Source organism: Panthera leo, chromosome C1, assembly GCF_018350215.1.
Source record: "Panthera leo isolate Ple1 chromosome C1, P.leo_Ple1_pat1.1, whole genome shotgun sequence".
NCBI classification, from domain to species: Eukaryota; Metazoa; Chordata; class Mammalia; order Carnivora; family Felidae; genus Panthera; species Panthera leo.
In genome coordinates, this window is record NC_056686.1 from 82,429,178 (window position 1) to 82,453,281 (window position 24,104).

The following is a 24,104-nucleotide window of genomic DNA, read 5'->3' on the forward strand; positions in this document are numbered from 1 at the left end:
CTCATGAATATTTGGAGTTGAGAAGGAAGAAAAGAAGGCAATGCAGAGCAAGGACCCATGAGGCTGTAGGACAGGAAGAGAGTGGCTTACTTTGATGGCATATGACTCGATGACAAGGCATAGTTGACTATATATACTTAGAAGTGTTAGTGGGAAGCCAGAGGGTACTGCATACAACTAATGGCTTAAGAACAGAGATGTGGATGTGAAGTGGTGGGGAGAAGGGTAGGCAGGGAGAATGGAAAAAAAGTGACTTGTATTTGAGAGAGTTTTGAAGAATGCTCCCCTTTTATCAGTAAAATAGATATTTTACTTAAGGCAACAAGGTAGATATTAAGAGTCCAGGAAAATATTAAGGTTATCAGGAGATGTCAAAAAGACATGGGTTTCAGAGGGAAAAATAAATAGAAGGAAGTTCTAGGAAAGATCAAAGTTAAGTCTTTTTTGGTGATAACTGATTAGAGGGAATTCTGCAATGTTCAGGCCTCTTGTGACAACATAAGGAAAGAAATAAATCAGTACCTGTCCATGTTTAGGCCATTTAGATTATTTAGAATTTTTTTAATATAATATTCTTGCAGATTCCTATGACATGGGACATTTCACATTCAGAGTTAGTAGAAGGACTTCGTCATTTATGCAGTATATAATATGTAAATTTAGTTCTTTTGGTCCTGAATTATTTCATATTTAACCTTCAAATAGGTTCTCTGGGAAAATTCTTATTAACAACCACTGACTTTGGATACTATGTCACAAAAGGAGAGGCATACAGTCAAGGATATGCTCTGTATTTGCTTGTTTGTTTTTGAAATTAATTATCTATTTGTTGGTATATCTATCTGAAAGATATGCTCTCTGATATCGGAAGTGTTGAAAATTAGACAAAAATGACCTTTTTCTCCTCATTATTGTCTCAAGACCCAACATAAACCAACTCCTATTTCTGCTTGGCCAAATGACTGACATTTCTGTGTGCCCAAAGATCTATACCTTCATCACAGACAAGTGATAATACAAAACTCCTGTTTGTCTATTCTAGGAAATTACTAAGAAAACATAACCTCAATCCTTCACTCTACACTAGGTACCAAAATAATTTCACAGCTGATTTAAAACTCTTACCCTCATCTTCATGCCCGAAGTGCAATGTGACCTGTCTAGCCAGGAAACTAACAGAGCATTCTCTCCCTTCCTCTTTCTGCCGTGTGTTCCCCAGCTCCCAGCAGTGGTCTGTTCCCATAGTTAACCTCACAGACAAGATAAAGCTTTCTTGCCCAATGAAGCAAGAAGAAAAAAATCTCTCTCTGAAAATGTACCTCTGTCTCAAAATTTTTTTCCAGAAATAGATATTAATCCTGCCCCTTTGCCCATTCAGCCAATAGTCAAAGAACCTCAGAATATAAAAATTCTCAGTAATTTTCTATGTTGCTCCCATCAAACCATTTCATTACATATGACTAAAATGGAGTAGGGAATAGAAAATAGTATGTATTCACCTCTGGAATGATCTCATATATTTTCTGAGCAAGAGATCCCACTGGCTTCTCTTATGTGCAATTCAAAGATGCCTAAAAAAATGACTAAGTATTTATGGTTCAGTTAAAATGTAAAAGCTTTTTCTTCTACTATTCAATACCTAGTGCAAAAATACTACTGCAATGTAAGTTACATGTTACAAAAGTGATTTCTCAGCCTCAGGAAGAGATCCATTTAATTGAATAATTGTCAGAAATGTAGAATCTTCAGGACAGTGATAAAATTGCCCAACCTCTTTGTTTATGGACGGGACTGTGACTTTCACATGTTCATATAGTTGGCAACAGAGCTGTGAAAGACTGTTGTTCTCCCAGACCGTGGCCTAGCATTAATTCATTGATTCCCTTACCTCCATGATTTTCCCCCATATCCATCCTTCCCATCCTCCCTGCCAAACCAGGCTCCCTAATTTATGAACCAGTTGCTTGAAATTACTTTGGAAAGAAAGGCAGTTCTTCAAATTCTAAACATGAAAAACAAGTAAACAAAAGAGCCCAAAAGGTTAATAGTCAACAAATATTTATGTATGTGATTAAAATGTACCAGACGCCATAGAACAAAATTAATAAGATGGAAGCAGTGGAGGTAGGAAGGCAGCAGATTTTGTTCACACAGGGAAGTTTCAGAGTTAGAGCTCATTACTTATAAGTAACAAGGGGAGTATGTGCTAATTCGCAGCTAAGACTGAAAAGTCCAATTGACCAGCCAAGAAACAACTAACGCAAAACAACAAAATCTACCTGACATCTTCAAAAAAAATAAATAACTTGATAACATCTCTTACACAAATAGATGATTCCTATAATTTGAAAATAAACATGTTCAAATCTAACAAGACCTTACATTTTTTCCAGTGTGTGTACGTAAAAACACCTACACAAGTTTGTTCATGTGAGAACCAGTAAGAAAGGCTTCTTTTCAAAATGTGCATATGGTGATGACTAAACTGCACTATTAATTTGAATTCAGAAAATGGCTTGCTTTGTTAATAGAATATTGGGTAAATAGGTATTGCAGTTTTTAAAGGATTTAGAAAATTTTGTAAGGATGCAAATAATAACAAAATGTCAGCTCAGGAAAATTTAGCATTATAAGTAGTAAAATAGTAAGCATTTTTAGAAGTGGACATGAGATACAACTTAGGCTTTTGGTAGAATTCAGACAAATTATTATGCAGCTTTTAGAACTGTACAAAGAAATGCTAAATGTTTAGTTCAAACTATTAATCAGTGGAAGATGGTGGCGTAGGAGGATGCTGGCCTTACCGCATCCTGCTGATCACTTAGATTCCACCTACCCCGGCCTAAATAACCCAGAAAACTGCCAGAAGACTAGCAGAACGGAGTCTTCGGAGCCAAGCACAGACAGGAGGCCCATGGAAGAGGGTAGGAAGGGCGGCGAGGTGGTGTGCGCTCCATGGACTGGCGGGAGGGAGCTGGGGTGGAGGGGCGGCCCGCCGGCCAAGCAGAGCCCCCGAGTCTGGCTGGCAAAAGAGGAGGGGCCACATGGAGCGTGTTTGGACAGCAAGCGGCACTTAGCATCTGGGAGGCCATAAGTTAACAGCTCTGCTCGGAGAGCGGGAAGGCTGGAGGACAAGGGGAGGGAGAATTGTTGAGCCCCGGACGACAGAGCTCAGCTTGGTGGGGAACAAAGGCGCTCGCCAGAGCCATCTCCCTCGCCCATCCCCCAGCCAAAATCCCAAAGGGAACCAGTTCCTGCCAGGGAACTTGCTTGCACCATTGAAACACCCAACTCTGTCCTTCTGCGGATCCATCCCTCCGGCGGATCCGGTGCTGCAGGGCCCCTCCCAAGCAAATCTCCCAAGGAAAAGTGAGCTGAGCCTGCCCCTCCCACCCCTGTACACCTTGCCGATTCACCCCAGCTAATACGCCAGATTCCCAGCACCACAAGCCTGGCAGGGTGCAAGTAGCCCAGACGGGCCACACCACCCCACAGTGAATCTGGCCCTTAGGAGAGGGAAAGAGAAGGCACACACCAGTCTGACTGTGGCCCCAGTGGTGGGCTGGGGGCAGACATCAGGTCTGACTGCGGCCCCGCCCACCAACACAAGTTATTCAAGACAGCACAGGGGAAATGCCCTGCAGTTCCGCACCACTCCAGGGACTATCCAAAAATGATAAAACAGAAGATTTCGCCTCAAAAGAATCTCCAGGAAATAACAATAGCTAACGAACTGATCAAAAAGGATTTAAACAATATAACAGAAAGTGAATTTAGAATAATAGTCATAAAATTAATCGCTGGGCTTGAAAATAGTATAGAGGAGAGCAGAGAATCTATTGCTACAGAGATCAAGGGACTAAGGAACAGTCAGGAGGAACTAAAAAATGCTATAAACGAGCTGCAAAATAAAATGGAAACAACCACGGCTCGAATTGAAGAGGCAGAGGAGAGAATAGGTGAACTAGAAGATAAAATTATGGGAGAAGAGGAAGCTGAGAAAAAGAGAGATAAAAAAATCCAGGAGTATGAGGGGAAAATTAGAGAACTGAGTGATGCACTTAGAGAGAGCTGGAGTAGCCATACTTATATCAGACAAACTACACTTTAAATTAAAGGCTGTAACAAGAGATGAAGAAGGGCATTATATAATAATTACAGGGTCTATCCATCAGGAAGAGCTAACAATTATAAATTATAATTATATAATATTGTATATATAATTATATAATATATATTATAATATATATTACATATAATATATATTATATAATGTATATATTGTATTATATATATTATAATAATTATATATAATTATATAATATCATATATAATATAATAAATATAATAAATTATAAATGTCTATGCACCGAATACAAGCCCCCAAATATATAAAACAATTACTCACAAACATAAGCAACCTTATTGATAAGAATGTGGTAATTGCAGGGACTTTAACATTCCACTTACAGAAATGGATAGATCATCTAGACACACAGTCAATAAAGAAACAAGGGCCCTGAATGATACATTGGATCAGATGGACTTGACAGATATATTTAGAACTCTGCATCCCAAAGCAACAGAATATACTTTCTTCTCGAGTGCACATGAAACATTCTCCAAGATAGATCACATACTGGGTCACAAAACAGCCCTTCATAAGTATACAAGAATTGAAATCATACCATGCATACTTTCAGACCGCAATGCTATGAAGCTTGAAATCAACCACAGGAAAAAGTCTGGAAAACCTCCAAAAGCATGGAGGTTAAAGAATACCCTACTAAAAAATGAGTGGGTCAACCACGCAATTAGAGAAGAAATTAAAAAATATATGGAAACAAACAAAAATGAAAATACAACAATCCACACGCTTTGGGATGCGGTGAAGGCAGTCCTGAGAGGAAAATACAGGCCTAGCTCAAGAAACAAGAAAAATCCCAAATACAAAATCTAACAGCACACCTAAAGGAAATAGAAGCAGAACAGCAAAGGCAGCCTAAACCCAGCAGAAGAAGAGAAATAATAAAGATCAGAGCAGAAATAAACAATATAGAATCTAAAAAAACTTTAGAGCAGATCAATGAAACCAAGAGTTGGTTTTTTGAAAAAATAAACAAAATGGATAAACCTCTAGCCAGGCTTCTCAAAAAGAAAAGGGAGATGACCCAAATAGATAAAATCATGAATGAAAATGAGATTTTTACAACCAATCCCTCAGAGATACAAGCAATTATCAGGGAATACTATGAAAAATTATATGCCAACAAATTGGACAACCTGGAAGAAATGGACAAATTCCTAAACACCCACACTCTTCCAGAACTCAATCAGGAGGAAATAGAAAGCTTGAACAGACCCATAACCAGCGAAGAAATTGAATCAGTTATCAAAAATCTCCCAACAAATAAGAGTCCAGGACCAGATGGCTTCCCAGGGGAGTTCTACCAGACGTTTAAAGCAGAGATAATACCTATCCTTCTCAAGCTATTCCAAAAAATAGAAAGGGAAGGAAAACTTCCAGACTCATTCTATGAAGCCAGTATTACTTTGGTTCCTAAACCAGACAGAGACCCAGTAAAAAAAGAGAACTATAGGCCAATATCCCTGATGAATATGGATGCAAAAATTCTCAATAAGATACTAGCAAATCGAATTCAACAGCTTATAAAAAGAATTATTCACCATGATCAAGTGGGATTCATTCCTGGGATGCAGGGCTGGTTCAACATTCGCAAATCAATCAACGTGATACATCACATTAATAAAAGAAAAGATAAGAAACTTATGATCCTATCAATCGAAGCAGAAAAAGCATTTGACAAAATTCAGCAATCTTAATAAAAACCCTCGAGAAAGTCGGGATAGAAGGAACATACTTAAAGATCATAAAAGCCATTTATGAAAAGCCCACAGCTAACATCATCCTCAATGGGGAAAAACTGAGAGCTTTTTCCCTGAGATCAGGAACATGACAGGGATGTCCACTCTCACCGCTGTTGTTTAACATAGTGTTGGAAGTTCTAGCATCAGCAATCAGACAACAAAAGGAAATCAAAGGCATCAAAATTGGCAAAGATGAAGTTAAGCTTTCAATTTTTGCAGATAACATGATATTATACATGGAAAATCCAATAGGTTCCATCAAAAGTCTGTTAGAACTGATACATGAATTTAGCAAAGTTCCAGGATACAAAATCAATGTACAGAAATCAGTTGCATTCTTATACACTAGTAATGAAGCAACAGAAAGACAAATAAAGACACCGATCCCATTCACAATTGCACCAAGAAGCATAAAATACCTAGGGATAAATAACCAAAGATGTAAAAGATCTGTATGCTGAAAACTATAGAAAGCTTATGAAGGAAATTGAAGAAGATATAAAGAAATGGAAAAACATTCCATGCTCATGGATTGGAAGAATAAATATTGTCAAAATGTCAATACTACCCAAAGCTATCTACACATTCAATGCAATCCCAATCAAAATTGCACCAGCATTATTCTCAAAGCTAGAACAAGCAATCCTAAAATTCATATGGAACCACAAAAGGCCCCGAATAGCCAAAGTAATTTTGAAGAAGAAGACCAAAGCAGGAGGCATCACAATCCCAGACTTTAGCCTCTACTACAAAGCTGTCATCATCAAGACAGCATGGTATTGGCATAAAAACAGACACATAGACCAATGGAATAGAATAGAAACCCCAGAACTAGACCCACAAACGTATGGCCAACTCATCTTTGACAAAGCAGGAAAGAACATCCAATGGAAAAAAGTCTCTTTAACAATGGTGCTGGGAGAACTGGACAGCAACATGCAGAAGATTGAAACTAGACCACTTTCTCACACCATTCACAAAAATAAACTCAAAATGGATAAAGGACCTGAATGTGAGACAGGAAACCATCAAAACCCTAGAGGAGAAAGCAGGAAAAGACCTCTCTGACCTCAGTTGTAGCAATTTCTTACTTGACACATCCCCAAAGGCAAGGGAATTAAAAGCAAAAATGAACTACTGGGACCTTATGAAGTAAAAAAGCTTCTGCACAGCAAAGGAAACAACCAAAACAATGGAATAGGAAAAGGTATTTGCAAATGACATATCAGACAAAGGGCTAGTATCCAAAATCTATAAAGAGCGCACCAAACTCCACACCTGAGAAACAAATAATCCAGTGAAGAAATGGGCAGAAAACATGAATAGACACTTCTCTAAAGAAGACATCCGGATGGCCATCAGGCACATGAAAAGATGCTCAATGTCACTCCTCATCAGGGAAATACAAATCAAAACCACACTCAGATATCAACTCACACCAAAATGAGTGGCCAAAATGAACAAATCAGGAGACTACAGATGCTGGAGAGGATGTGGAGAAATGGGAACCCTCTTGCACTGTTGGTGGGAATGCAAACTGGTGCAGCCACTCTGGAAAACAGTGTGGAGGTTCCTCAAAGAATTAAAAATAGACCTACCCTATGACCCAGCAATAGCACTGCTAGGAATTTACCCAAGGGATACAGGAGTACTGATGCATAGGCGCACTTGTACCCCAATGTTTATAGCAGCACTCTCAACAATAGCCAGATTATGGAAAGAGCCTAAATGCCCATCAACTGATGAATGGATAAAGAAATTGTGGTTTATACACACTATGGAGCACTACGTGGCAACGAGAAAGAATGAAATATGGCCCTTTGTAGCAATGTGGATGGAACTGGAGAGTGTGATGCTAAGTGAAATAAGCCATACAGAGAAAGACAGATACCATATGGTTTCACTCTTATGTGGATCCTGAGAAACTTAACAGAAACCCATGGGGGAGGGGAAGAGAAAAAAAAAGGTTAGAGTGGGAGAGAGCCAAAGCATAAAAACTGAGAACAAACTGAGGGTTGATGGGGGAGGGAGGGCGGGGAGGGTGGGTGATGGGCATTGAGGAGGTCACCTGTTGGGATGAGCACTGGGTGTTGTATGGAAACCAATTTAACAATAAATTTCATATATTGAAAAAAAACTATTAATCAGTATAACCTGATATACATCTTAGCAAATTTGAGTTTATGAAGACAATAAAACTGTCCTAGGAGTATTATTAGAAAGATGAGTATACTTTATAATTTTTAATTACATATAATTTCATATTATATTTTACCTGATCAACTTGCATGCTTCTTAAATGTTTAGTAAATCAGTAATATATTGGTAAAATATCTTTAAGTAAGAAATAAAGTTAGCATAAATTCATCTGCATTAATCCTAAATAGAAAAAAATATCTACCATAGTCTGTAATTTATTCCTTTTTTTCTTTTTATTCATCTTTCTTTTTTTTCTTTTTTGGTCAGAAGGTATGATTAGGTAGATACTGTCACAGGTGACTGTGTTGTCTATTGGAGAGACTGAAAACTTTGGAGTTTGATTCCTAGCTTTGTCCCATTCTACCATTTTTATTTTGGGTGAGGTACTTTTTTGTTTTTAGGATTAGTTTCTACATTTGTAAAGTGAGGAAAATAATACCTCCTGTTTAAAATTGTGAAGAGCATTAGTGATCAAGTGTGTCTATTACTCAGCATAGCAAGTGGCACATGATGGATATTACTAATGAATTTAGTCATCATTAATTATTATACCCTGGCTAATAGATATTTGCAACATATAATTCTAAAGGATGTGCACCTGGGCATTAATACTGTTCTCTTTAGTGTGTTTTATTTGATGGGGGGGAGAGGGAAAAAGAGAGGTTAGCAATTACCAAAAACATGTATTTAGAAAAAGAGGCATGGTATGCTTAATAAATGTGGACAAACTCAATGCTAATTTACGTAACTTTGGGACCAGTATCTCTAAGCTTCATTTTTTTTCCTTAGTAGGCAAACCCCTTGAGCCACTTGATGCTTGATAATTAATAACTCAAAGATTCTTTGGCATTCAGTCCTTTTCAGAAGGTAGAAAAAGTGGAGCCTGGGGCTCTGAGAAAAAAGAAAGAGAAATGATACATAACTGAAAAAGCTTACAAGTTTGTGCCAGATAGTCTTGGGAGAGACAATATAAAACGGGGCTTAGAACTGATTCCTAGAAAAATTCACTTATTCATTTTTCCTAATAAATACTAATTGAGTCCCTACCATGCACTAGCTATAATTCTAGGAGGTTGAGATTCAGGAATAAATGAGAAAAAATTAAACAGATATCTACCTTTATGAAACTTATACTCCAGAGAAGGAATACATTTCATGAGACAGGAGATCCTGTCTTTCTAGTTCAGTACTATGTTCTGAAAATAGTGTCCAATAGTTAGTACATATTGTAAAAATATATAGGTAGAATACAATAAAAATAAAGAGATACTTTCAATAGTAGTGAGTATTATTGGGGTTTGGGATGGGGACTACTTTCCACAAGATGTTCAAGGAAGGCCACTGTAAGATGGCACCATTTGGGTTATGCTCAAATTTCTCTTTTATTTCTTTATAAGATTGAATTACATCAATGCCAGAGCATTTGAAATTATCACACACATCTCAACTACTGTGATATGTTTGTTTTGTTTTGTTTCAGTTTGGGTAACTTCTATTACTCTGTCTTTCAACTTCACTGATTCTTCCCTCTGCTATACTCAGTCTCCTGCAAGCCTATCCCATTAATTCTTTATTTCTAACACAGTATTCTTCATTTATTTCCATTGGGATATTTTTAAATACTTTACAACTCTCTGATAAAATTCTACATCTTTTCATGAATGTTTTTCCACTGGATTTTTATTTCACATTCATTACGGTAATTTTAAAGTATCTAATCCCAATTTTATCTCTGGATCTGCTTCTACTGACAACTTGAACGAAAACTCTCTTGACACTGGGTCACATTTTTTCTTCTCATGTCATAATTTTTTATTGTATTCCAGATAGTTTGTATAAAGGAATAGTAGAGACTTATATAAATAATAATTACCCCCAGACAATGATACACCTTTTCTATTATGAGGTTGACAATGTAGGAAGGAGACTGAGTTAATGAAGTGTGTTGTTGAGTCTGGGCTTTGTTGTGGTTAGATTCAGCTTCCCATTGGCTTCAAATGTTTTGATGGCTGAATCAGAACTTTTCTGGGGCACTTGGGTGGCTCAGTCGGTTAAGCATCTGACTTCACCCCAGGTCATGATCTCAGGGTTTGTGAGTTTGAACCCTGCATCGGGCTCCGTGCTGACAGCTTGAAGCCTGGAGCCTCTATAGGCTTCTGTGTCTCCCTCTCTCTCTGCCCCTCCTCTGCTCACACTCTGTCTCTGTCTCTCTCTAAATAAACATTAAAAAAAAATAATAATAATAGATATAGATGGATAGATAGATAGATAGATAGATAGATAGAGCTTTTCTCTTAAGGAGGACTTGGGAATTGGGCCCCAGAAAGACTGCAGAGTCTCTGTATTATGATTAGGCCAGCCACCAACTTCCCAAACCATGGGATATCTTTTGCTGCTTATAGACCGGCTGCTAGCTTTTTGTGCTGCTAGGGAATTTCTTTGCTCTTTTGTCCTCTGTGCTAGCTTTCTGTGCTTCAGAATATCTTTCTGATGAGCTTCCCTTCCTCAAACCTTCAAAAGAGCCACTGCAGTACAACTGGCAAAGGCCTAGAATGCTTTGCAGCCCAAGCATTCAGCATGGTGCTGCCCTATAATGGGAGACAGTTGTGCTTCCCTTGGAGAGGATCTCTCTCAGGCTGCCTCAGCCCCTATCTGGTAGGCTCCTCAATGAAATAACATGGGAAAGAGTTGGTTGCTAAAGGCTGACAAGGTCTGTGTCTGGGTTCCTTGTATTCTCATCTATCAGACCACTCCAAACACATCTATTAAATATTCTTTAAAACTTTCCTACTTTGTCTATGATCACTTCCCTTCCCTCTCACCATTCCTGCAGGGAGCAAAGCAGTCATGTGTTTCTTCTCTCCTAAAAGGAGCTTATCTTTTACGTTCTGGAATTTAGTTCATTTAGGTTAATTTGTATCCTCAGATATCTGGTAGGTTTTTAAAAGCCCAATTTTGCAGTTTATTGGACTTGTCCTGGTTGTTAGGGTAGGAGTGGTGATTTCTCTGGTTTTCTACATCTGAAGGAGAAACAGAAGTCCTGCCTGAATTTCAAAGTAACCATCAACCATATTGCAACGATCCTGGCTGAGTCTGAGTTGGGAAGGTTTTGGAAGGTGTTAAGCAGAGACAAAGGCAACACATCTGAGTCAAAATATGACATAAAACCCTGCAGTTAAATAGTAGGTATGAAAGTATATGAAATGTGAAGTATTTCATGCACAATTACAGTCTAGGTAATGATAAGAATTATTGTTATGTAGTGTTATATGTCATTGTTTGTGTTGATTTCCACCCTGTTTCCAACAATTCATTAAAAAACTGATCACACACATAGCTTTTCCTATTTGTAAATGTGCTCACTTCCTATATTAAGGCACCATCCTCCATACCTTGTAACCCAACAGCCATAACTAAATTTACAATTTAAACTAAATCAAACAGAAACAGTCACTGATAATTTTAATATTGGGGGTTTAAAGGACACATTATGAAAAAATTAAAATGCAAAAGGCAGCACAAAGTTAAATTAAATTATTTATTATGGAAAGATTAGTCAATCTAGTTATTTCCCTAAATTTTGCATGAATAAATTATGACACAAAATTTCCTTTTGGGTGATCAGTATATAGATCAGAAACTCCCCAAAGAAGCTGTATTAATAAAGTTAACTCATTCCTTATTAATGCTCCAGGCATTTTAACAACATGCAAAGTGAAATATCCACCTCAAAAATGACTTTAATGGTAAGTTATTTCTTTGCTTCATGTACACAATGGATAATTAGTTCAGGAAAAAAATCTCAAAGGAAGAAAAAATAGCCAACTGTGAAATTCACAAATACTTTTCTTGGATTGGGTACAAATGCTATTCAGGCCGATACCAGGGATGCATAAATTCTTTCTATCCTATTTACAATCCAGTCTTGATTAGTTAGGAGCTCATTTTCCAGTTTGTGAATTATCTAGGTCTTTGATTCTTCTCTTCCCTCTGGCTGATTACCTTTCCTATTTCTCTGCTCATTAGCACCTCCACTAGAAGGGGATGAAAACCCAGGTGAAAAGAAAAAGTGAATCACACATGAACATTTTTAAGTACTCTGAAGCTTGACTTTTAAAAAAAAAAAATAATTTTCCTATTGTAAATGTATGTCAGATGTTCTGTTATCAATTTAAAATTCTACCACTTATAGTCTGAAACAAAATTCCTCGAGAAATTACTTCTCTTCATCTGGCTATCAGAATCTGGTATAAAATGAGGATGATATTCATACCTTCCTTTCAAAGTCATTCTGAGATCAACTCAGAGAAATAGAAGTTCGTGTCCTATAAACAGCTATACAAAAGTTATTATGTTTTGAATTCCTAAAATCCCTTTTTCAATTCTTGCTTCTTGTACTTCCCTTAAGATTTGGGGCTTGCCTAGGGAAAAGGCTCATTACCAAAAGATGTTTTTCTTTTTCTTTTTCTTCTGTTCTTTTTTTTTAACCTTCCCTTTTAACTCTAACATGATTATGAAATGTACTCTTGATACAAAACTAGAAGATACTGGTAAAAATATCATTGTATCCTTATTGACGAAATCCATTGATTGGTTCTTCACCATCTGCTATTGAAATGGATAACCACAAGTTGCCTATATATATATATATATATATATATATATATATATATATATATATATCCGTACTAAAATGGTGCTCATTCTAATGTATATTTTCATAACTTTAGTTCGTAAAATGAAGACAAATCCCACAGAATACAATTTTCAGTAATTTGGAGGGTTCATTGTACATATTTATTCTATCAAAGTTTACCTCATTTGTGATATTTTAAAAATGGTTTCCCTGGTGATTAAGTTAGTTGTCCAAGGCCTCTGTGACTATTCTCCTTTTATATGGTTTACAATTAATTAGATCTTATTTGTGGGTCTCAGATACAACCTTAAATTCTGCTTAAATGGAATCAATTATCCAAACATAAATAATGGTTACAAAAATAAAAACAGTCATTAAAGTACAGTATACAAACCTTTAAAAACAAAACTAAATTAGTGTGTGTGTGTGTGTGTGTGTGTGTGTGAGCGCATGTGTGTGTGTTTGAACTATCTTAAAGAATAAAGAATGCTTTCAAGTAAATGTCTACAAGACCTAAGGGGAAAATATGAAAATAGTTCCTTGTGAATAATAAACCTCTAGAATATGCCTTGTAGGGTACAATGTAAAAGAATAAGATGCCTAGTGGTAAAAAAAAAGAAGCTGGGGGGGAAATGTTGTCTATGAGTAAGCTCCCATCTGCCCAAAAGTCAACTAGGATAAGTAGTTTGTAACAAAGCAAATGAAAAAACAATTGTAGTATCTTATATTAAATAAAAACCTTTATATTACCTTCTATTTTTAAGCTCTCATAAAACAGTTGTGCTTTTTTCTGTTTTTAAATGGACCCTTTAAGTTAAAAACAGACATATTTCAGAGACTTACAGGGATGGGTGGAGGGGAAGTAGAAGGTTTTACCCTATCCTTTCTCTTTCCTGGTTTCCCAAGTATTTTAAAAGAAGAATGCATCAGAGTTGAGTTCTCCACAAAAACATTATATTGACTGATGAAAGATTACTAAATTGATATTAAGAAAGTAAGTGAACCCACTGAACAGAACTCTTCACCTATCTGAGTATGGACTTGGTTTAATTTTATGGTTATATAGCAAACATATACAATTTATAAATTGTTCCCATTGCCTCTCTAATGAACAAGTCATAATAATAAGAGCCTAATTCAGTGCACCATCACCATCCCCAGGGTCTCTTTCAACATGGTTCAGTGTGTTCCCTGCCATACTTCCAAATGGAGAAGACAGTATTGTTATCCAAAAGGCAGCCTGACAACTTACAAAGTAAAGGCCAGTTTGAGAAAAAAGTATGTTGTAGGCAATTAATGCCTGTATATTGTGACTATTTAAAAAGCTTTGATAAATTTTATTATCCCACAAAACAACAGCTTAAAAATCAATCCAATATTTCTTTTTTTTCTTAATATGATATAAGGTCACTTTTAACCTGTCAATTCCTGTGATTCAATATCAAAGTGAATGCGACCAAAATGCGAGACACTTTTGTAAAGGGTAATAATTGACTGATGGCTCTGGCAATGGGGTAGAGATTGAAGCTCTCAGTGACAAGGGTTTAGCCATTCAGCTAAACCTTGAATTAATTTCCAGGACACATTCCATGAAAAGTGCCATATAATTTTAAACTGAACCTATTTTTTAAACAGATTTATTGAAGTATAATTTTATATATGATATATATATTCTATATAGGTTATATATATTATTTGTGCTATATTCTATATAATTATATGCTATATATACATAAATTATGTGTTATATATGTATAATTTATTATATGTTATATAAAGTATAACAAAATATTGTACACATTTAAAGCATATGATTTTATGAGATTTAACATGTGTATGCATGCTGGTTTTTTAAAAATTTTTTTGACGTTTTTATTTATTTTTGAGAGAAAGAGAAAGAGAGAGAGAGAGAGCATGTAAGCAGGGAAGGGGCAGAGAAAAAGGGAGACACAGAATCTGAAGTAGGCTCCAGGCTCTGAGCTGTCAGCACAGAGCTTGATGTGGGGCTCGAACCCATGAATTGTGAGATCATGACCTGAGCTGAAATTGGACGCTTAACCAACTGAGCCACGTAGGCACCCCATCATATGTATGTACTTTGAAACCATCATCACAATCAAGATAATGAACATGTTTATTATGTTTATTCACGCCTCAGGTATAGGAGTTCCTGTACCTCCAAATCCTTGCTAACATTCGGTATGATCAGTCTTTTAAATTTTAGACATTCTAATAGGTGTATATCTCATTATGATTTTAATTTGCATTTCTATAATGACTAATGATGTTGAGCACATTTTCATGTGCTTATTTATCATTCATAATCTTTTTTGTTGAAGTACCTGCTCGAGGGGTGCCTTGGTGGCTCAGTCAGTTAAGCATCCGACTTCAGCTCAGGTCACGATCTCGCGGTCCGTGAGTTCGAGCCCTGCGTCGGGCTCTGGGCTGATGGCTCAGAGCCTGGAGGCTGCTTCCTATTCTGTGTCTTCCTCTCTCTCTGCCCCTCCCCCATTCATGCTCTGTCTCTCTCTGTCTCAAAAATAAATAAAACGTTAAAAAAAATTTGAAGTATCTGCTCAAATTTTTTTGGTCAAAGTGCAGAGGGTTGTTTGCTTTTTTACTGTTGGGTTTTGAAAGTTCTTTAAATATCGTGGATATAAACAAATATTCTGGATATAAGCACTTCAACAGATATGTGATTTGTAAATATTTTCTTACATTCTGGTTTGTATTTTCACTTTCTTAACAATAGGTTTAGAAGCGCAAAACTTTCTAATTTGGGTAAATCACATCATTTTTTTTTCTTTGAAGCACCGTGCTTTTGGTATATATCTAAGAAATATTTGCCTAACCTAAGATCACAAGAACTTTCACCTATGTTTTCTTTAAGAAGTTTTATAGTTTTAGGTTTTTCATTTAGGCCTATGACTATTTTGAATTAATTTTTATGTATCATGTCAGATATGAGTGAACACTTACTTTTTTGAATATGGATACCAATTTTACTAGCATCATTTGTTATATATCGTTATATTTTGTCCACTGAATTTCTTTTTTGCAACTTTGACAAAGTCAGTTGTTCACACAACTGACGTGTGAGTTGTTTTCGGGCTTGCTATCCTCCTTTAATCTATTGGTATATTTATCTTTATGCCAGTATCTTGATTCTTGCAATTTTAAAATAAGCCTTGAAATCAGAAAGTGTTAGACTTCTAAATTGGTTCTTTTTGAATGATTTTGGCTACTGTAAGTCCTTTGCACTTACACAGGGATTTCAGAATCGGCTTGTCAAATTCTACCAAAAAAAGTAATGCTAACATTTTGATTACGACTGCATTTTATCTTTACACCAGTATGGGGACACTTGACATCTTAACAATGCTAACTCTTCCAATCATTGTAGAGCCTCCCATTTATTTAGGTCTTCTTTAATTTCTATTAGCAGGATTTTGTAGTTTTCAGGATGCATGTCTTTCACATCTTTGTCAGATTTATCCCAATTTCATGTGTTTGCTGCTTAATTTTAATACAATATGATATATTTACTTCAGTTTCCAGTTGTCTATTGCCAGCATATAAAAAGTATAATTGACTTTTATAAGTTGATCTTGTATCTTGCAACTCTGCTAATAAATTCATTTATTATTAAAAAAATTTTTTTAGTATTTATTTTTGAAGGAAAGAGAGACAGAGTGTGAGCAGGGAAAGGGCAAAGAGAGAGAGAGACACAGGCTCCAGGCTCCGAGCTGTCAGCGCAGAGCCCGACACGTGGCTTGAACTCACATACCATGAGATCATGACCCAGGCGCCCCTAAACTCATTTATTATTTAAAGTAGAATTTTGACAGGCCATGACCAGGATTAGGTGAATTAGGCAATCTCCAGAGGTGCATAATTTAAGGGATTACAAGAAAAGTTGGTAATGAAGATAAACACTATTTTAATGCATATTTTAAGAAAAATATGAAAACAACAGCCTATAAGGTAGCTTCCTGGTTTTGTAAATAAAGTGGTTTTTATTGGCACATTTAATCATATTTTCTACATAAACAATCATATCCTCTGTGAATAAAGTTTCACTTTTTCCTTTGAAATCTGTATATCTTTTTGTTGTTTTCACTCTTTTATTTAAACAAATAAACTCTAGCAGAAATGTGGAATAGAAGTGGAGAGAGCAGATATCCTTATCTTATTTCTCTTGGGAAGAAAATATTCAGTCTTTCACCATTAACTAGGATGTTAGCTGTAGGTTTTTGTTTGTTTTGTTTAATGGTTCTCACCAGGTTAAGGAATTACCTCTCTATTCTTAGTTTGCTGAAATTTCTTTTAAATTAAAAACAGATTTTTGGATTTCTTCAAATGTTTTTTGTTTGGTTTATGGAGATAATTATATAATTTATGTTGTTCTCATTGTTATTATTTAGTTTGTAATTTATGTGAATTACAATATTCTCAAATGTTAAACCTACTTAGAATTCTTGGAATAAACCTCAATTGGTCATGATGAGGTCATTATATTCTTTATATATTATTGAATTCTATTTGTTAAAATTTGTTTAGAACTTTTGCATCTATGTTCATGAAGGACACAGTCTATACTCTTCTTTTCTTGTCCTGTCCTTGTGTAATTGTAATAAGGTGTTGGCACCATAGATTTAGTTGGGAAGTATTCCCCCTGTCTTACTTTTCTGAAAGTGTGTGTGTAGAACTGGCATTATTCTTTCTTTTTTTTTAACTAACAATCAATTTATTAAAAAGGTCGATTTAAGCATCTGCTATGGTGACTTCCACCTCAACTCCTGGCTCAATACTGATGGAAGTAATCTGTCTAACAATCTCAGAAGGACTGTGCAAATCAATGAGTAGATCGTTGATCATCATCTTTAAAACGATCCCAAGTCTTAGAACTTTTACCACAAGGAGTTTTCTTGTAGTGATTCTCAGTCTTGGCAGGCATCCGAAATGGTCCTTTCACTTTGAGATTCTTTTCCTTTGTGCCTCTGATCAAGTCAGCACATACATTCTCCAAAGATTTCACGTTGCGGCTGGTTAGAGTAATTCTAATCTGGTGAATGGCCACCTCTGATTCCACGGGTGTCTTCGGGCCATGGCTTCCTGACTGACTTATTCCTCAGCAAGAGAGAACAGCAGTGAGTTGGGAGCAGGGGCAGAGCCTGCAAAGCTCCGCTCTAGCTGTGACCATGTCTTCCTCAAAGAGCTGGAATCATTCTTTCTTAAAGGGTTGGTGGAATCTACTCAGGAAGCCATCTGGGTCTGTAGTTTTCTTCATGGAAATGTTTTGACCTATAAATTCAATTTCTTTAACATTATTGCTTCTTGACTAAGCTTTGATAGTTTTCATCTTTCAAAAGATCTGTCCAGTTTATTTGCATAAAATCGTTTATAATATTCTATAATTTTTCTTTAATATCCATAGAATCTGCAGTGGTGCTACTTCTTTCATTCCCTATATTGATAATTTGTGTTTCTTGTCTCCTTTTTCTTCAGTCTGTCTGTTTTATTAATTTTGGCTGTCTTCTTAAGCAATCAGCTTTACTTTCCTTGATATTCTCTATTTTGAGAGAGAATACTGTTTTCTAACTTACCAATTTCCTCCACTGATCTTCATTATATCCCTTATTTGAGTTTAGTTTATTCTTCTTTTTCTACATACCTTGAATGAACTGAATTCTTTAAAATTATTGATACTTCTTTTGTGGCACAGAATACGGTCTATTTTAATAAATGTTATGGACATATTTGAAAAGATAGTGTATTCTGTTACCACTGGATGGCATGTCCTGTTAATGTCAGTCAGATAGGTTGATAGCATTTTTCAAATCTTGAATGACCTCCCTTCATTGTTTTATTAATGATTTATAGGTAGGTATAGAAATAAACTGTGATTCTGAGTTTTTCTATTGCTCCTTGCTGTTCTATTAGTTTTTGCTTCATGTTATCTTAAAATTTTGTTACTAGGTGCATAAACTTAAGGATTGCTATCACCTGTGGATGAACTGACCATTTCATTATAATAAAATGCTCCCTTTTTGTCCCTGGCAATATTCTTTGCTTTGACATCTACTTTGTTTTTTTTATTAATATTATAAGATTTTATTTGATTAGAGTTAGCATGGTACATCTTTTTCCATTGCTTCAATTTTCTCCTTTTTGTGTCTTTATATTTAAAATTATTTTTCTTGTAAGCAGTATATACACAGTAGAGTCATGCTTTTTCTTCCAATCCGAAAATCTCTGCCTTTTAATTGGGAATGTTTCAACCACTTACATTTCATATGATTATTGATATGGTTAGGTTTTACTCTATCATCTTACTACATGGTTTCTATTTGTGTCATCTCTTCTTTAGTATGTTTCTCTTTTTCTGCCTTCTTTTGGCTTAAGTACTCTGTATGATTCTATTTTATAACTCTACTGTTGCTTTTTAGCTATAATTCAGATGCATTATTTTATTAGTTGTTTAGAGCTTCAATTGTACATAGTTATCACAGTCTACCTTCAAGTGATATAAAACTTTACATAATTTGTTAGAAGCTTACATTAGTATAATTCATTTTCTTCCTCACAACTCTTGTACTTTATTGTCATTTTTACCTTTATATATTTTATAAACCACACAGTCTTATATTTTTGTTTAAACAAACAATTCTCTTCTAAAGTGAATTAAATAAGAAGAAACAAAATCATATATTTACGTATGTAGTTACAAATCCTGGTATTCTTCCTTTCTTTGTGTAGATCCATATTTCAACCTAGCAGCATTTTACATTCTGTCTAAAACAGTTTTTAAACATTTCTTGTGGTGCTGATCTCCTGATGATGATTTTATTTTGGCTTTTCGTGTTTGAAAAAGTATTTATTTCACCTGTATTTTTGAAAGATATATTGTTGAATTTTGCAGTCTACATTAACAGTTGTTGACCTTTTATTTTCTTTCAGCACTTGAAAGTTGTTGTCTTCTAGCATGCATTGTTTCTGACAACAAATCAAAACAATGACTTTTATATTTGTTCTTCTGTAAAGAATATGCTTTTTTCTCTGATTTCAAAATTGTTTCTTTATCATTGGCTCAACTAATTTAATTATGATGTACTCCTTGGTATAATTTTCTTCATGTTTCTTATGCCTGGAGTTCAAGTTTCTTGTTTTTTACTTGTTTGTTTGTTTTGCAGGTGGAAAGGCTTATAGCTTTATGCAAAACTGGGAATTGGAGCCATTTTGTTTCTTCAAACTTTGAAAACTCCAGTATATATCAGGCCACATGAAGTTGTCCCTAGCTCACAAATGGTATATTTACTCCCCACTCTCCAACCACCCCCCATGCATTTTAATTTGGATAGTTTTTACTGCTATTATCTTCAAGGTGACTAATCATTTCTTCTGCAGTGCCTAATACGGTGTTATTAGTTACCAGTGTATTTTTCATCTTATTCATTGTAGTTTTCATTCTGGAAGTCTGATTGCATTTTTTGTTTTGTTTTGATTTTTATTTTTAAAAATTTTTTAATGTTTACTTATTTTTGAGAGAGAGAGGTGGGGGGGAGGGGCAGAGAGAGAGGGAAATACAGAATCCAAAGCAAGCTCCAGGCTCCAAGCTATCAGCACAGAGCCGACAAGGGGCTCAAATCCACAAACTGTGAGATCATGACCTGAGCTGAAGTTGGATGCTTAACCGACTGAGCCACCCAGGTGTCCCACATGATAGGTAATTTTTAGTTGAATGCCAGACACTGTGAATTTTATCTTATTTGGTCCTAGATATTTTTGTATACCTATATTCTTGAGGTTTGTTCTGAGTTTCAGGTTACTTGGAAATATTTTGATCCTTTCAGATCTGGCTTTTAAGGGTTGTTGGGCATGACTAAAGCAGTGCTAAGCCTATGGCTAATTGTGAATCATGGGGTTTTCCAGTCTGGCTGGCAGGAAGAGTCATTATTCCCAGATCCTTTTATGAATTGAGTACTAGTTCCTCTAATCCATTCAGAAAGTTCTTTCTGCAGTCTCTTGTAATTTACTCATATGCATGAGCTGATGTACTCTGTTGAACACTCAAGAGGGACCTTCTGCAGGTCGCTGGAGTACTCCCTGCATGCAGCTCTCTGCTTTCTGGTGTTCTATCTTGTGAATTCTAGCCACCTTGGTTTCTCTGGACTTTCAGCTTTGTCTCCTCAACTCAGAGAGACTTCTGGGTTCTTCTTCCTGTAATGTGGCCTGGAAACATTCTAGAGCATTGGCAGAGCTCATTCCTTTGTTTTCCATCTCTCAGTGACCACTATCTTTATCGACTGTTGTTCCAGGTCTTAAACACTGCTGTTTCATATATTTTATACCTTATTTTATGTTGCTGTTTCAGGTGGGATGGTAAATCCAGTCCCCATTACTCCATCTAAACTGTAGCTAATGTTTTCTTTTAAGGAACTAGGAACATCCTATTCAAAAAAAAAGAAAAAAAAAAAAATACTTGGCTACATGAAGCCAGAAACTAATCACAGAACTATGAGCTTCATTATGCATTCTGATTCATTTTGGCTACTCTTGTTTGTAGAATTAAACACATTTTAATTTTTCTCTTTCTATGCTGATACTAATAACTGCCATTATTTAAGTCTTGTTTTAATTGGAAACTAAGTCAAAAGAATGAGCGATATTAAAGCACAGAAGTATAACAAATAAAACACTGAATAAAGATCAGAAGACTTTACATTCTATATTACATATAATAAATTCAAGATTATAAGTATCACTAAAAAGCATATTTAGTGAGCTAGTTTTTAATTTTTTAGTTGGTAATTATTTCTAAAATAGTGACTTGTATATGCACTGTTAGTTCACAAATGCTTTGCAAATCAACTGGCAATATACTTCAAGAGCTATAAATAGGCTGTTACCTTTGACTTGCCAAATCCCCCTCTCAGAATATTTCATGAAAACTAATTATTACTTTAAAAAGGAATAAAAGCTAAATGCATAAAGGTATCCTATGCAATATTATTTACAGTGGTGAATAACTTCAATGTGCCAAACAAGATACATATAATATCTCATTTAATCTTTACAACAACCTCTGGGAATAGTTCTTGTTATCACACAGATGAGGAAGCAGACTCTGAGAGCATCAATAAACAGCAAGTCAGAGTTGATGCTGAGATTCAAATCTATTCTGACTTTAAACCTCATACCATTAGCTCTTAGACTCTATCAACTCTAGAAAGTGAAAACAGAGATTTGTTAGGATAACTAGACATGGACTGTTTTACATCAATCCACCCTAACTTTTTAAATTTCCACTATTATTATGATTAATTTTTATTTTACTTTTTTGTACACTAGATAGATCTTTTAAAAAATCAATAAAGTAATGTCAGCAGGTAACTGTCCTGGATTTTAGTAAAAGAGGGAGGTTGGGAAGTATCTGTATTCTCTAGAATTCATGAACGATGTTAGAAAATCACTACTTAAGCTCTGGTGTAAAGAAAGAAGGAGTTTCCTGGGGATATACTAGACTTCCCTTCAATATTTGCTCCAGCAGTTTCCTAATTTATTTAAAATAAATCAACATGGGAATGTGTAGAAATTGACAGAAACAGAGAATTGACAAGCTCAAAAAATTCCAGAGGGAACAAAGAAGGAATCCCTCCAGTGCAGGGATGCTTACATTTCTGTTGGTGAATATCCTTTTCAGAACATGAGGGGGAAAGAGCAAAGGTGATGTTTATGCTTTATAAGCTCTGTATTAAGAAAGCAATGGTTTAATAAAAAATGAAAGCAAAAGTTAACAACCCTATACTGGTCATCATTGGCCTGAAACATATATATTATAGTTTTATCTGTTACTAAATTTTATTCTTCTAAACAGATTGAGAGGGGATAACAAAATCCTCATATTTCTAATGAGTAAGACTTAGTTATAAATAATCCAAAGAAAAGAAAGCCTGCTTCTGCTGAGTCAGCCTTTGTGGTGCCTATAGGAAGACTGCAGCAGTTATGGGGTGATGAATACCCACTGAATAAGCAGTAAGCATCCTCCTTGTTTAGAGGACACCTAGATCTGACTCAATCCCTTGACTCCCTATTTTCAAATACAGAACTTAAGATGGGACCAGGTAACAGTTCAAACCAAGGTCCACATTGAGTCACCGACATTGTACTCTAAAGTCAGCTATAAAATGTCTTGAGCTGGGACTAATGACAAAATAATGGTTGGCTGATAACAGACTTCTTTCTTTGTCTAATAAAAAGATTTTGCTTTCCTTTTTGAGAGTCTGTGGTTAAGAGAGCTCAATATAATTGACCTATCTGAGTGGGTGGGTAAAGGAGAACTGAAATGACATATTACTCTTAATTCCTCAGGTTCTTTAGTGCCAAGTGAAATACCTCTTCAAGGTGTAATGGAAAGATTTCCAGCCCCAATGACTTCACTTACTAGCCGTGTGACACAGTGCCCTGTGCAATGCCATATTTATAAAAGTCAGTCTCCTCATCTATAAAATGAGGAAAAACTCTGCTTCACAGATATATAAAGCCCTAAGTACAGGCCCTGGCACATATAAAAGGCTCTTGAGCTCTGATACAGGACTTTTATAAATATGTAATGATATATGTCAATGGTCATGAATGATACTGGTTTTATATGCAGTAGGATTAATTGAACTTTATAAAAAATATGCACACACACCACATACATATATACATATGTATACACACACATACACACACACACACACACACACATTCACACTCACACAAATGGATATTCACTGTATCCATCCCAGAATTTCTGAAATGACTAAACTAGGACAGAGCCTAACCATAAATACCTTTTCTGAAGTTCCACAAGAGATTCTAATATGCAACCAGAGCTGAGAAGCACTGGGCAAAGTTTCTTAATCTGAGGTCCATAGAATTCTTGATAGAATACAGGAAATTCGTGAACTAGGATGGAGAAAAACTTAGACCTTTATTTTTATTTTCTTTATTTTCACTAACCTCCTGCTGTAATTTAGCATTTCCTCAGGAATGCAACAAACCATAGTAGGGCTATCGATAACCTGGGACTTTGCACCAACAGAAGCCACAGAAAATCACCTTCAAGTTGCTTTAGATATCTCAAGGTGTCACTGATGGTCACCATTATGTTAAAATTCCAGTAGTTACTACATCCGCCACTAGATTGTGTTTTAGTGACTTATTAAAGAGTAACGTGCATTACTATACTGTATTTGTAAAAATATATTGAGCATTCATTTTCATACAATAGGAATCCTTTGCAAACTGTTGAATTGGGTTTTACACATTCAAAAACATTCTGAAGAAAGGCTGTTAGGCTTTGGTAGGGTGTGTAAGGAGTCCAGGACACACA

The 24,104-nt window shown here is 35.7% G+C and overlaps 1 protein-coding gene and 1 pseudogene across 1 annotated transcript in view; both read right to left on the reverse strand.

The window, feature by feature from the left end:
- The window catches only part of DPYD (dihydropyrimidine dehydrogenase), an 858,821-nt gene that overhangs the window by 311,111 nt on the left and 523,606 nt on the right, over window positions 1–24,104 (reverse strand). The window lies entirely within an intron of this gene.
- On the reverse strand, window positions 17,217–23,876 carry LOC122227818 (annotated as a pseudogene).